Source organism: Marmota monax, unplaced genomic scaffold, assembly GCF_021218885.2.
Source record: "Marmota monax isolate L192 unplaced genomic scaffold, Marmota_monax_Labrador192_F-V1.1 WCK01_AAM20220418_F8-fsc00002, whole genome shotgun sequence".
Classification (NCBI taxonomy): domain Eukaryota; kingdom Metazoa; phylum Chordata; class Mammalia; order Rodentia; family Sciuridae; genus Marmota; species Marmota monax.
Window position 1 is genome coordinate 34,227,586 of NW_026693571.1, and position 15,477 is coordinate 34,243,062.

Here is a 15,477-nt window from a genome sequence, read left to right on the forward strand (position 1 = left end):
GCAAGTACTACATGCAGAAGACTCTGGGTGGCCCTTTGAAATCTTGAATCAACAATGTATTCTAATCAGAGTGCATCAGTAATGTTTGCTAATGGATGTGTTGTTGACAACATGTCCTTAATCTGTTATTTATTTACTTTTTTTGATCAGAAGATCTAGTCTTGTTTTTTTTTTTTTTTTCATGCCATAGACTCATTGTTTGGTTCCACAGAAATTATTACCTATGCTATATTGTTTGGAATATGGGTTTATTGATATATGTGTGCATTTGTGTGTATGTGTATGTACATATGTAAATTTCAGTAGATTATCCTACTATCATATATAAAGTGGGAAGTGCAGCAAATGGGAGCAATTGTGACTGTTGTGGTTTAATCAGAGTGAGCAAAACTATTATTTTTAACCCATATTGGGGGCTGGGGTTGTAGCTCAGTGGTAGAGTGCTTGTCTAGCATGGGTGAGTCACTGGGTTCAATCCTGAGCATCACATAAAAATAAATGAAGGTATATTTAACTCATATGGTAAGTTAGAATTTTAATAATCTTATAGTGCATCTGGTCATTTATGAAGAGGTTTACTTTTTATTTTAGATTTCTTTTTTCTTTTCTTTCTTTTTTTTTTTTGGTTAACTTATTTGTGCTAATTTGTTAACATTGTTTCTTTAAAATTGGCCACTGAATTTTTAGGAACTTTAAAAGTATACATTTATTTGAAAAACCATTTTGAGGGCTGGAGTTGTGGCTCAGCAGTGGAGTGCTCTCCAAGCACGTGTGAGGCACTGAGTTCGATCCTCAGCACCACATAAAAATAAATAAATAAAGGTATTGTGTCCGTCTACAACTAAAACAAAGTAATAATAATAAAAAAGACAAACTATTCGAGAAGTAGCCTTCAGAGTTCTATAATAGGCAGTAGTGAAGAATTATAAGCATTACATCAGTAAAGCCTCCTTTTACACTTTTATCTCTCCATCATAAAAACATGGCTGGTATTCTAATGCATGTTTACAAGAATGTTTAAATATAACACTCTGCCCCATAACTTATAAATCATTTACAGACTCTAATCTGGAATATTATTTTAAACACAGTTTTATATAAGCTCATCCCTGAAGTATTTAAGCAGTATATTTTAAACTATATTCTCCTTAAAAATTTGTTTTCATAAGTGTATCTTAACTAATTTGAGTTAAATGTATTTTAAGCACATTTTATATTTAGTTCATACATAAAAACATAAATACGTACATATTGAGCAAAAATGATTGAAGGCCTTTAAATACCTGAGAGTGGTAATGGATGGATGGAGTCTTTTACACATGACTCAATCACCCATGGAGAATTTCTAGATTTATTACAGTTTTTTGATTAGAACTGCACGATTGCTTATCTTCAATCAAATTTGTGAATCAAAACTCAAAATAATATACTGTTTGGTTAGACTTACTAGGTCCTTGTGATTGCTTGTTTGTTTTCTTGATCAGCAGTCTTTTCCAGGAAAATATTTTAATGCTAATGTTTTCAGGGAGCTTCTTAATGCACTTTCCATCATAAGCCGATTAAAAGCCTTCTGTTGGCATCTACTTAAGAGAAGTTGCAGCTGCTGCTACAAACTGAGCAGTTAATAGGAAGGAATATCGGGCTTATGGCCTTTCCCACCTTGTTTTTGCACAAGGCTCTGCACTCACAAAACGTTCCTGCATGTGAATATCCTCTTTGCCCAAAGGATTTACCCTCTATGTGGAGTATTTCAGACCACTCAGCATTTAATGTTTTTCATTATTTTTTTCAACTTTAACTTTTTTCTTTGTAGAGTTTCTTTAATGAAACTTAAACACTTTTACAAAGCGTGGTTTTTTTGGTTGTATAAATATAGCAAGAACTGATAGACAAATTGTATTAAAATTGGGTTAAACTTTGTAAAACTGCATAGACATGTACTGGTGAGAGTCACTTAGTAGCCCTTAGGAAATGGCTTTGTATTAAAAGGATTCTTAATCTTTGTGGTGTTTAGGTATCAACTGTTTAGGATTGAGTATTCTTTTGAAGCATTCATCCCATGTTTCATTAAAAAATATTTGGATTAATAAGCCTTGTGGAAGCAACTTTATAATATCAATTTTATTTATAGGTGAAGAAGATAAAAGCCCTTGATATACAGCAGGGATAATACATTGTTCAAGCCGATTATAGGGAGGAGCTAGTTTCACAGAAACGGTAGACCTGAAAGGAAAGCTTCTTAGAAGTGGAAGATAATATAATGTCATGTGCTCATCTTTTCATTCAAGACTTAAGACAAAAATATTTCCTTAAGCTCACCTCAGCCTTGTAGTTTTATAACATCAGGAAATATTGTCTGTGTCAAAACACTTTAAGCTTTATTTCTAATGAAATTCCTTTGGTAATACATTGGGCGAGAAGAAGAATATTTTGCTAAAGTAAGAATTAAAAAAGACATTAAAGGGTAATAAACACATAGAAAGAAGTAAAGAAGAAATGGGTAGAAGAGACATGAATAGGGAAGCAAGTCAATCATTTCTGTGAGCAGAGTCTTCTAATTTATTAATGACTCCTGGCTACAATCTCACTTCTCTTTGGTATCCTCTTATTGGATAAGAGGATTACAAAGTCATAAAGCTGTTAAGACATACTCTGACTATTTACGTAGTTACATTTAAGCCATATCCTTAGATAAATAGAAATATATTAATTCAACAGGTATATGTTCTGTACCCCCTATGGGCAATGTTCTCTAGTTGCTGGGAATGTAGTAATAAACAAGACAGACAGGATCTGAGTTCAATGAATTTTCTTTCTGGAAAGGAGAGAAGAATGAATCCTCCCTGTGTTCTACAAGGTAATTTCAGTGTTCTAAGTACTAAGGAAATGCTAAATTTATTGAGCAGACTCCCATAGTAAATATAATGATAAGAGGATCTTATTAATAACCACTGCAAAATTTATACCTTTTCAAAGAAGAGATGTAAGATCTTTGTGAAAACAATTAAAACTTAAGAAAATAGTAGCTAGAGAATTCTTAAAGGCTGTAAATGTGAATTAAACTAGAGTAATAGCTTTTAAATTCAGGGTGAGGCAACCAATATTTAGAAAAGTTTAACGTTTGAGAGTTTCAAAGGATATAGCAGTGGTTATTTTTTTCCACTATCCATCTGTTTTATTCATACCCTTGGAACTGAGGTTGGAATATTGTCCCAAACCTGGCATTAGTGTTTCCCAGTTGGCAGGGCCCAGTGGATTGCCATTGCTCGTCGATTGTTATAGATAGTTTTATGCTGAGCCCCTTTATTTTCAGTAACTGCATTTGGAGTTACTCAAGTAGTATTAGAAGGAAAAAGATTACATAAAATGTAAACAAAAGGACAAAGTGACATCATGTTTACTGGTGAGAGAATTTAATACTATAGTCATGTAAAATCTTTCTAAGTGATTTTATAAAGTATAACTACAATGAAATTCTTGCAGAATTCATGGAACTTGATCAGAAACTCTGTCCAATGATATAGAAAACTCAAGGGCCAGGCAGCTGTAGAGTGCATGTTTAGTATTAAGAAGTCTCTGGGTTCAATCCCCAGCACTGCCAGAAAGAAAGGGGGACATTAGTAGCCAATGTATTGAGTTTGATTATAATTAAGCAGTGTATTTTTGTGCAAGAAAAAATTACAGAGAGGCTAAAAATTCATTCACATATTTGATGTATTGAGATATGAGACAGAATGAGGAAAATCTGAATGTATAATAAGTGATAGAATATTGACTATTCATATAGGAAAATGTCAAATAAATCATAATTCATAACATAATCAAAAATATTTTTAAAACATTAAGAGTTCAAATGTTAAAGAATGTCTTTTTGCATCATGCAAGGTCTATATTTTTTTTCACAATACCTTTATTTTATTTATTTATTTTTATGTGGTACTGAGGATCAAACTCATCACCTTGCACATCCCAGGCCAGTGCTCTACTGCTGAGTCACAACTCCAGCCCTAAGGTCTATATTTTTTGATTAGAAAAGACTCACAATCAGACTGTGTTAATTTTAACCCTTAGTGTATGCATGACAAAATTTCACCCAGTTTAAAGAATAAAAGACAAAGCAGAACCAGCCTTTCTTAAATTTTTTCCACTCACAAGTTTAGTAAGAACAGACATGAACAAGATCATTTGGTGAAATATTTTTACTTCCTAAATTGATTCTTTAAAGAGCTATGAGATTATCTGTTCATTTTAACATAGTTTTGTTTAGCTCATAGATATGTCCAAATAGTATGCAAATATGGTGTTGCAATTTTCAAATGACAAAACTATTGGGTTAAATGACTAGAAAACTGAAGATTTGTTAGAAAAAATATTACAATATGAGCAAGTTGAATAATTCTACATTGAAGACAATTGCAACAACAATAAATATGTATCGCCTATTAACCATGTGTTTGTCCATGTTTAACTTAAAAATTTTCTCAATCATGTTACAATGGCAACATTGTTGTAAAGGATAGTGAAATGGATCAGATTTATGAGGCTAACTGGCTTGTGAAATGGTGAATCCACATGTGGAAATTAAAAAATAAAGCAGAGGAGGAGGTAGAGCTCATAAAGGTCATGAGTTTGAAGTAGCATATACTGAATTTTAGTGAGACACCTGGGAATGAGACTGTGACTTGGAAGAAAGTTCTGAGCTACTGCTGTAGATTTAAAAGAGCATATGCTTGTGAAAGATATGAATTTGAATCCAGGAAGTACTTTGAGATGATAAAAAGAGGACAGAATTTTGGAGAAAAACCAACTCCAGGCATTAAGAGGGTGCAGTTCTGTTGAGTATCTAAAATAGGAAAGATTTCCCAAGTGGTGCCATATGACCCAGTCAAATAAAACCATTAAGAGAATCTGTAACTCTTATCTCCCAATTGCTTCCTGGTGGTTGGTTCATTAATAGAAACCAGTTATCAAATCAGTCCCTGAAAATGTGTGTATTGCTTACCTTTTCTGTTGGACTCAAACAGGTAGCATGCTGTGAAACTCAGGGAAGTTAGTAAATTAATCCTTATTGAAATACAAGGGTACAGTTGAATGATCTACTATATGCTTTTATGTAAACATTTCTTTATAACAAATCTTTAACATTTCTCTTCAAAAGTTAACTTTTTAGGTGGGGAGCTGGGTTTCAGTTCTTAGATTTAAACTGGGTTCCTGTGCATAAGCACATGCTCTAGAACTGAAGTAAACCCTCAGCTGGATTTTTTTTTAAGAGAGAGAGAGAGAATTTTTTAATGTTTATTTTTCAGTTTTTGGTGGACACAACATCTTTATTTTATTTTATTTGATGCTGAGGATGGAACCCAGGGCCCTGTGTGTGCCAGGTGAGCGCGTTACCGCTTGAGCCACATCCCCAGCCCTGGATTTATTTTTTTTTAATTAATGACTACAGAGAATTATTAGATTGTTACAAATTACACATTGGAGATACAGTTTTCCTGACAGTATACTAAATATTTTTAAACAGTTGCATTGGAAGTGTGTGCATGGTCATTGTTTTTATATAAAAATTGTGTGAGGGGTTGGGGATGTGGCTTAGTGGCAGAGCACTTGCCTAGCATGTGTGAGGTACTGGGTTTGATCCTTAGCACTGCATACAAAAATGAATAAAATAAAGGCATGCTGTCTATCTACAATTATAAAAAATAAAAAAAATTTGTGTGTGTGTGTGTGTGTGTGTTGTGTATTTTCAAATATCAATTAGGGCCGGGCATATAGCTCAGTAGTAGAGCATTTATTTGCCTAGCATACCTGAGGCCCTTGGATCAATTCTCAGAATTGAACAACAACAACAAAAAAATCAAAATCAAAAAACAAAATCCCTCAAATGCCACATAGCTCTTCTGTTCCTGGACCAGAAAACCCATTGTTTGTTTTGCTTTATAATTGCCATGTTATTTTTGAAGAAAGCATTTTCACTGTAATTTCATAGATAAAAGGGTTAATAGATGGCTTCCGGGGGTTGAGTGAATAGTCTGAAATTGTATGCTACTGTGTGAAAACTATGAGAGTATATATTTAGGTATATAATTTTCTGGTTTGAGCATCCATACCTTTCATCAGATTCTCAAGGGTTTGTCAAGCCATTCCTTTAAAAGGATCAGAAAATGGTTTTTGTTTTTAAATAGGTGGTTCAGAAGTTTAGCGTACTTGAGGAGTTTTGAAGGCTAGTTTTATAATTGCAGCAATTATAAAGGAACAGAGGATTACAGACATTATTTAGCAAATCACGTTAAGGTTTGTTTTTGTCTCAAAAGCTTCCTACATTATTATGTTCCTCTGTCTAGGTCATCCTGCTGGCATGCTCTTTACCATAATGGTGCTACTGTATTATCCAACCATACCGCAGCACTTAAAACCAGTTCTAAACATTACCTTTTATAACTCACATCTAGCATAGAAAAATAAAAGCATCAGGCTATCTCCCCCAAGTTTTGATCTTGGAAATGTGGAAGGAAGACAATCACGAAGAGAAAATCCCAGGATTATCATTTATTAGTAGTATATATATGTGGTTCCTGAGTCTGGTTAAGACAGTGGAGATTTTATTTTTAAAACAAATACTTGATTTCTGATATCAGAAAGGAAAGAAAAATTTCTTTTCTGAATGTGATTTTTATTAGATGGAATATCGCAGTTGTTGGAAGTCGTATTTTGGAGATTTTGTAAATCATGTTGACGTATTCCAGACATGAATTTCACATAACTCTATTTCATTTGGATAGATTTTATGTCATCAAAATAGGTTGCTGGTGTCTTTTTAAATGCAATGTGGAGGATCTTTTTTTGTTCTTTTTAAGGCAGAAAAACAAAAATGAATACAACAACAACAAAAATAACTTTCATAAGGCAACAATACTCCAAGAACCAACCCATATAAGGTCTATCAGATTTTTTTCATAACTATGTCAGTGGGTGAAATTTTTAGTTAAGCCAATCAAGAAATATTTAGCAAATGTACAGGTTGTGGAATCATATTGGTCATTTAGTATAGTTCATTTCTCCATATTATAACACATTTTAAATATTTTAAGTGATTACTTGCCTTCTCTAAATTAACCACTTTTTATAGAGTATTAAATTCTGGACCAACGTGAAATTTGTAAGTAGAGTTAACTCTTGATCCAGCCATGAGAAGAAAACCAGAATCCAGTAAATTGATAATAATTGGGAAAAATGTCTCCTCTTGATTGGTAATATTGGACAGATCTCACAAACAACATAATGAAAAACAATTAAAGAGAGTTGTTAGGGTCCTTGTTGTTTTAAACTATTTTGAAAAAGTATTGTAAATATAATGGATATTACCATGTTTCTGAAAACAAGGAAAATGCGTTTCCCAGTGGTAAGTTGATCAGGATGCAAACAGGAAAACATACTTGTGAATCAATCTAGTAGATTTCTAAGTTGAAAGATGTCCTAAGTAGTGTGATGAAGTACAAAGAGAACAGATAGCAATGAGACACAAGAGCTTTAGATTGGAGGTTAATGCTATCTTTTGTCATTAGGATAATCATGTGTTCCAGATTCTGGGAATTGAAGTTGATCATCTCTCTTGCTCTGACACAATTATTAATATTCTCTTTCATTGTTAAAAATGTTTTGATTTGGATAAGAAATTGTATGGTTACCCTACTTATTGTGATGCCTCACTCTATTTTCATAGGGAAAAAAGTATATGTGCTACTTTTAGTTTTTTAATGATATGTATTTTTAAAATTTTAAAATTTTATTCATTCTTTTTAGTTATACATGGCAGCAGAATTCATTTTGATATTCAAATATAGGATATATCTTATTCTAATTAGTATTCCATTCTTAAGGATATTCACAATGGTGGGATTCACTATGGTATATTTATGTATGTATACAGGAATATTATGTCAAATTCATTCCACTGTCTTTCCTTTTCCCATTCCCCTTCCCTTTCTTTCATTCTCCTTTGTCTAATCTACTGCATATCTGTTCTTCCCCTCTTCCTCTATATTGTGGTGGATTAGGTTCCATATATTTCTGAAAATATTTGACCTTTGGCTTTTGGGACTGGCTTATTTCACTTAGCATGATAGTCTCCATATCCATCCATTTACAGGCAAATGTCATGAAATCATTCTTCTTTATGTGAGTAATACTCCATTGTATTACTATATATACCATATTTTCTTTATTCATTCGTCTATTGAAGGGTATCTAGGTTGGTTCCACAGCTTAGCTATTGTAAATTGTGCTGCTATAAAATTGATGTGGTTGTGTTACTTGTAGTGTGCTGATCTTAAATCCTTTGGGTATACGCTGAGAAATAGGGTAACAATCAAATGTGGTTCTATTCCTAGTTTTTTTGAGGAATCTTCATACTGTTTTCCAGAGTAGTTGCACCAATTTGCATTCCCACCAGCAATGTATGAGTGTAGCTTTCTCTTCACATCCTCACCAACATTTATTGTTATTTGTATTCTTGATAATTACCATTCTGATTGGGGTGAGATGAAATCTCAGTATAGTTTTAATTTGCATATTTGTTGAAAATTCATATCTCTTCTGAGAAGTATCTGCTCAGTACTTTTAGTTTTTAAAGTTGTAACAATTGAAATGAAATCTTTTGTATAATCAAGAGTTTTACAATCAAAAATTCATATAAGAATAACTGGGATGATTAAATATTAGTATATGCATCTGGGCAGAATGATTTAGGTACTGTTATAAGAGTACTTTTACATGAATAATGTAATTCTTGAACAAATTAGTATTATTCTCAGTTAGTTCTGTAATGCCTATATTTTCCAAAAATGTGTTGTGTTGAAACCAAGTCACAGACTATGACTACAAGCAATGTTGAGATTTAAACTAAGTTTTGGAATAAAGAAGAAGCACAAATTATGTTTTTATGAAAATTCAATGGCTTTACTGAACTGAATGAGAAAAATGGAAGCAATTATTTCATCATTTTTTCAGTTTTCAATTCAGTGTGGAATGTTTTTAGTTTGCTTCTTATCATCTTCAAGAGGTATTTAGGTATACTTCCGTTAGCTTTTGAAAATGATAATAATTTTATTCTTTTATTAAGTCATTATCAGCAATCATGCATTTTAATGTATGCAGTATGCAGTCTTTAAACAAAAAACTTTTTTTTTCATAAAGCTCTATTCCTGAATCTAGTTGTATTTCTGAAAATCCATTTAATCTCTTCAAAATGACTGCACTTTAACTTTTTAAATTTCTTCCTGCAAAGCTGTTGGAGGACTTGTATTAATTTGAAATAAAATAAAACAAAACCACTTTTTATCACTAGCAAATGAGTTTCCAACTTGAAGGTCCCTTTAGCAATAAAAAGAGGAAGCTGATTTTGCCTAAATCTGAGAATCTTGACCATCAGGAGGACTTCAGAAAGTTGGCACACAGGAGCCAGCTCACCATATGGAACTTTAAAATACACAGTTTCGGGGAAAAAAAATAAAGGATATCAAATGCTACACAGCCTTATTAAAAACATGAATTAGATAATGTACATGAAAGTATCTGGTCACTACTTGTAGTTTTGATTTGATACTCAATGGATGTTACTTGAGTGAATGAGCAAGATCTAGGAAGAGTAGGAAGATCTAGGAAGAGTCAAGGAATTGTATACCAAATAATGCTCTTTCTTTTATTTTTTTCTATGCCAGCCAAGAACCTCTCCTGTAAAGAATAGTACAAATGACCAATAATATAAGTTCATTTCACAGACTCAGCTATTTTTACGAGCTTTATGTGTCTTTTTCCATCATTCAAATTATTTTTTTTACCACCCAAATCTGACATTGAAGATTCTGAACCACCTAGATTAGGATCTAAGGTCACCAAAAGACTCAATTTTACTATCTCCATCTACTGGCAGGGAGGAACTATACCCAAGCATCTGGACTGGCATAGAAAAGAGGAGAAAGAACATTTAAAAGGTAAGCAAAACATATGTTTTTAATTTTTTTTAAAAAAACGTGTCTCATTACACTCTACTATAACTAAGATTGATACAAGCCATCTTAAAGCAAGCAAGAGAATCTCTTTAGGTGGAATAATGTTCTTACCAGTAGCTCTAATACAAACAAGTGGAGACCTGAACACCTTCTTTGATGTTGGCTGTTACGTCTTTGCTCTTCCCAACTTCTGTCTAGTCATTCCAAGGCTCAAGTGCTACTCTCACAATATCCCTGATAGTCTTCACACTGCAGTGTGCTTGCTGGAATGCCTATACATATGTTCTCATTTCCTGAAATTCTCTGACATGTTAAATATGACTTTACCTGACAAATTATTTTGACTGTTGAGAGAGTAAAGATATGTTTCTTTACTGAGCTGTAATTTATTATTCTGGTGTTTCTCTGGTACTTTTCCATTGTTCATTCATTAGTATTTTTGTTTGGCTGAAAGTGCCAAATAATGGGCTGGGGTTGTGGTTCAGTGGTAGAGTGCTTGCCAAGTATGTGTGAGGCACTGGGTTTGATCCTCAGCCCTGCATAAAAATAAATAAATAAATAAAATAAAGGTATTCTGTCCGTCTACAAGTTAAAAAAAAATTCAAAAATAAGTGACAAATAAAACTTTCTTGGTAATTGATGAGTAAGCCTTAGTACGTATTTATATCAGTATTTTTTTTTTGAATTTGGTATTTTGCTTGCTCATTAGAAATTTTCTGAAATTGCACTGGTTCACTTTTAACAAGATTATTACGTTGTGATCAAACTTTGCAGTATGATAACTGGTATAAAATATTTCTGTGGTTTGTGTGGTTGTACAGTAATAGATCTCTGTAATTCATGTTTTAGATGATGAGTACAGTTGTCTCCAAGGCTTATGTTATGCATATCTTTCTTTAAAAAGCCCTCAACTTGAGAATAGGGATATCAGCCCCATGTCAAGATAATTAATAACGTTACAATTGCTGCAATTACATTAATTATAACTTGTACATTTTTCCTAATAGTTTTCTCCTTTCTTCTTTCCCCCAACCCACATTGGCTTATATTTTTTGTTCTTTTTTTTCATGGAAAATATTACGTTTCTTTCAGAAGAGGAATGGGTGGATTCATAGGGAAACATGGGTGGAGAGTTTTCAACTTCAAAATTAGCTTTCAGAGGCAAGAATTTTCAAGGCAATGCTGTGCTCAGACAGGTCTGTTCACTTCTGGGAGGTCATGAATGCAGCTGTTCCATTTGCTCAGACAGGGATTAGACTCATATAAACAGTGCAGATGTCATAAAGAGGGATTCTCAAATCTTGTGGTGTCGGATGATGTCCAATCTGACAGACATATCCTCAGAGTCTCCCCTGAGATCAGAAGACAAGGAAGGAGATATTTTTGAACAATGTTGAAAGGACTAGTGATAATGGAGTGTTGGAGAAAAATCTCGCCTCACAAATGGAACTTCTGGTGGACTTGGTTAAGTCAAATTCAATCTCTACATTGAGTAAAACCATGTATCTCCTGCAATATGTTCCTTCCTCCATTTCACCTCCTCTTTTCAGCTCTCTTTTTCCTTTATGTTTGGCTCAATTTAAAATTATTGTGATAAAACTAGTGGCTGAAGAATCCAGCTAATGGATATATTCAAGGCCATTCTAGAATTAAGGATACTGAAAATCTTCTTTATGTTTATTCACTCTTTAACCCCAACCCTTCTAGTTGATAAAATAGGGTAAGCTGGAATGGAATAGGTTGGCACAGGGTATCCTCATCATTATTTAAATGTGTGTTTTGAGAAGGACCCTATTTTCTCACCAAAATATATGTTTTTTTATTAATTTTCAGTCATTGTTTCTTTTAAATACATCACATTTACATTTTTCATATTTTTACATCACTGAAATGAATAAAAATTGTTAAAGGGTAGTGCATGGGTTGGGGAGGCAGTGGTTTATACCAGAGCAGAATGGTTAGGACATTCATAAGCATATTTTATTTATACTTTGTCTAATGACAGGTGGACTTGTCCCAGTGTATTTATTCCAGATTTCATTATGTGGAATTCCTGAAAAAAAAAACAAAAACACAATGTAGTAATCTCTTATCTTGCTACAAACATAAGTTGTAAATAGTAAATATTTCTTATGGAAATGTAAACACTTTATCACTAATTGACAACACTTAGTAACTCTGAAATATAAGATAGGAGGATATGTTTTGTATATAAATGACTGAATTTTTTTTTAATCTTAGGGTAGAATTCATGAGTCATAGACTCATTACAGATACATTATATGCATACACTTTTGAAGGTGAAATGCTAAATACAAACCGGAAACAGTAGTCTCATTTTCAGCAATAACATATATGGCTGAATATATTAACATTGTAATAAATATATTCCTACCAATTTTCCTTAGGATTCATTCATTTGCCTAATGCACAGCTTAGCCTAATGCACAACTTAGTCTAAAAAATTTTAAACATTTTAAATTCTCATTAAAAACAGACAATAATGGACTTACAAATCTGTGAAAGACTTAAGTTTGTAGGGACTGTCATTTTCTTGTAATTTTCATTGGTAAATTCTAAAAATTATCCCATCAGAATTTCAATACTTTACCTAGTCATTGTGAACTCACAAAGAAATAGGAGGTAACATCAGGCCATTTTGGAGATTGCTGGTAAATTCCAGTCTGAATGTTGTAAATTATATGTCCCATGCAGATAGAAAGTTGGTAGATCCTGAGACTCAAGAACAGATGTTCTTTATTGAAAATATTTTCTCTTAAATTTGTTTCTTAAAAGGTATATATAATAGGAATTTGTGCTTAATCATGTTAGCCATTTTTTGCTATAATAATATTACTTGGTATTTGTTGCTTAAAACATTTCAGAACTCCTAATATTGATACTCTCTACATTGAATAATAATATAATTCAATAGGAGAGTTGATTCACTAATCTTTAAGGTGAATGTTTCTTATGTAATTGAACTACTCCTAATTTATCTCTCTTCTACATTCTGGTTTGGCCTCTTCATGGTGTCTAAAGTAATGTACAACTTAACAAAGAAAGAAAACAGCATTGCCTAAACATGTTTTACAATATTAGGGTGTGTGATTATATGTGTATGCAGTTATATTCATTACTAATTGGTGTGTGTAAAGGCCGTAAAGAGATTCTGTGTTTATGCACTTGACTATTTATCCTGTGCCATAATAGGTATAAAGATTATTGTCAGTTTTTCTTCCATATTTGAGCATTCATGTTAGAGTCACTCCATTGTACAAAACCAAAATGGGTTATTTTTATGATTACTCAGAAGCTTAAAATACCAGGCTGTCAAATCCTGACCATTTCTAAATCATATGTCTCAATACAGGAAGATTTTATAGCTCTTACTTGATGGGTCTTTTATGATGTAAAGTGAGGTGTTTTTGAATGTGAAAGTGGATACTAACAATAATCACACCAGGGAAACAGATTTAAACCAATGTTATCCCAGGCAAACCCAAACACTTCTACTACATAATGATTTTGATTGCAATTATAACAAATTGTAACTGTAACTGGCTCAAATAGTAAAAGTGATTTATTTATTAAAGTAACTGAGAAGCCCAGAGAGGAGGTGAGTTTATTGTATGATTTAGCTCAACTTTTCTGTTCAGTGATATATCTGCTCGTTTTTGTGCATTGACCTTTTTATCAGACTTTTATCAGCCTAAATGACTACCATGCTTCTGAGTCTCACTTTTACACTCAAAATTGTCTAGTCTCCCAGTGTTGAAAAATGGCCTTTGAGTTCACTCTGATCTGTGCATTAGAGTGATCCATGCAACAAAGGAAATGGGCTTGTATTGATTTCCCAGAATGTTTCTGGGTAGGATCAGTCTCACCTTTATCCAGGGTTGTCATAATATTGATGGGGGACCCTGGGAAAATTCTCATTATTTTAACTTTTCCTCGTGTACTTCTGAACACAGGCCTTCATTTACAACTATTTCCATGGACTAAGAGGCTAATGGTTTAGTTCTTGTACTTCTCATTATATTCAAAAGAATGACACATCTTTTTTTTTTTTTTAATGTTAGCATTGTGAAACAGTAAAACTTCTGCAAATTGTTTCTTTTCCTCCTTCTTTAGTCAGCCTATAGAAAGAAATTTTAAATCATTGCCTAAAAGTCAGTGCTATTTGCATAATCACTTTGATCTTTTTGAGACTGGAACCTTTATACGTATGGCCAGTTTTGCATTATGTCTTACATAACATTCTCCTGTTCTCTAGCATCAGGAAAGTGGATATCTGTAGTAAATTTTTATTCTCATTGTATTAAACAGAATTTGATAGTCAATGTTTCTCCTTTATTTATATACTGCTTTGTAATTATTTTATTTTGTATAATTATCATATCCTTTGAATTTCTAGACAAATCACTGATTAATTCCAGTTGATACAAAATAAATCAGTGATTTGCTTAAAATAACAGATTCTGTCATTCATCAATTCATAATTCAGAGTTTTGGTAAAATAATTACTGCAATTGTAGTATTCTCAGAGAGTGGCAAATTATAGAGCATGTTCTAATTTTACAAATAAATGGGCTTAATAAGAAAATGGAAAGTCTCAGTAACGAGTACTCTGACTTGTCACCTTCAGCTGTGATATATGTGTAGATTAAAACAAATGAACCTGGAGTAGGATATAAAATGTTAATTAAAGGACTTTAGTTAGTGGGTATTCATTGTTAAATCTTCTTATTTTTATTCTGTACAGTCTCTGGAAACTTAGGAGTAGTGGTTGAAATGTTAATATAAATCTAAAATTGTTTTCTGCCTTGTCCCAGGGTATCAAGTTTTCTTACACTATCAAAGTGTGTTAGATAGTGCTGGGTGCCAGGCTCAGAAGAAACTAGATATGGATGTCAACAAAAATAATTTGCCACCTTGAAATCATAGTGTAGTGGAAAAGAATACAGTCAGCATATACATTGTAATTAAAATATGCATTACATTAAAGGAATGTAAATTGAAATCAGTGATTGTATTTTTAAGAAGCTTACATCTGAACTGGGTTTTGTTTATGAATATTAAATCACTGGTATACATGGTCTAGGAATGGTACTATATTGAAGACTTAAAAGTGACCATATTAGGGCTGGGGATATAGCTCAGTTGGTAGGGTGCTTGCCTTGCATGCACAAGCCCCTGGGTTCAATCCCCAGCACCACACACACACACACACACACAAAAGGTGATCAGATTAAAAGGACAGGGCTTTGTTTATTTTCTGATGTCCTAAGCTCCTGGGGAGGTGCTGACATACAGTAGGTTCTCAGTATATAGTGTTAGGTTTTTCATTTCCTTGAGGAGCAGAAATGACTATTATCTAAAATAAGTTCAAGAACTTCAATTGGACATATCCCAAATGATTGTTAGTTTTTGCGGTTTACTTAATATGGAAACCCCTTCTTTCATT

General features: G+C 32.8%; 1 protein-coding gene across 3 annotated transcripts in view; it reads left to right on the forward strand.

Annotated features, from left to right (window-relative positions):
• Pdgfc (platelet derived growth factor C) overlaps nucleotides 1–15,477 on the forward strand; it is a 198,055-nt gene that overhangs the window by 88,575 nt on the left and 94,003 nt on the right. Inside the window, exon 2 of one of the 3 annotated variants that reach the window (XM_046459126.2) lies at nucleotides 9,932–9,992. The exons of the other annotated variants lie outside the window; for them this stretch is intronic. The gene's annotated coding sequence lies outside the window, so the exon portion shown is untranslated. The remainder of the gene's footprint in view (nucleotides 1–9,931; nucleotides 9,993–15,477) is intronic. 3 annotated transcript variants of the gene reach the window in all.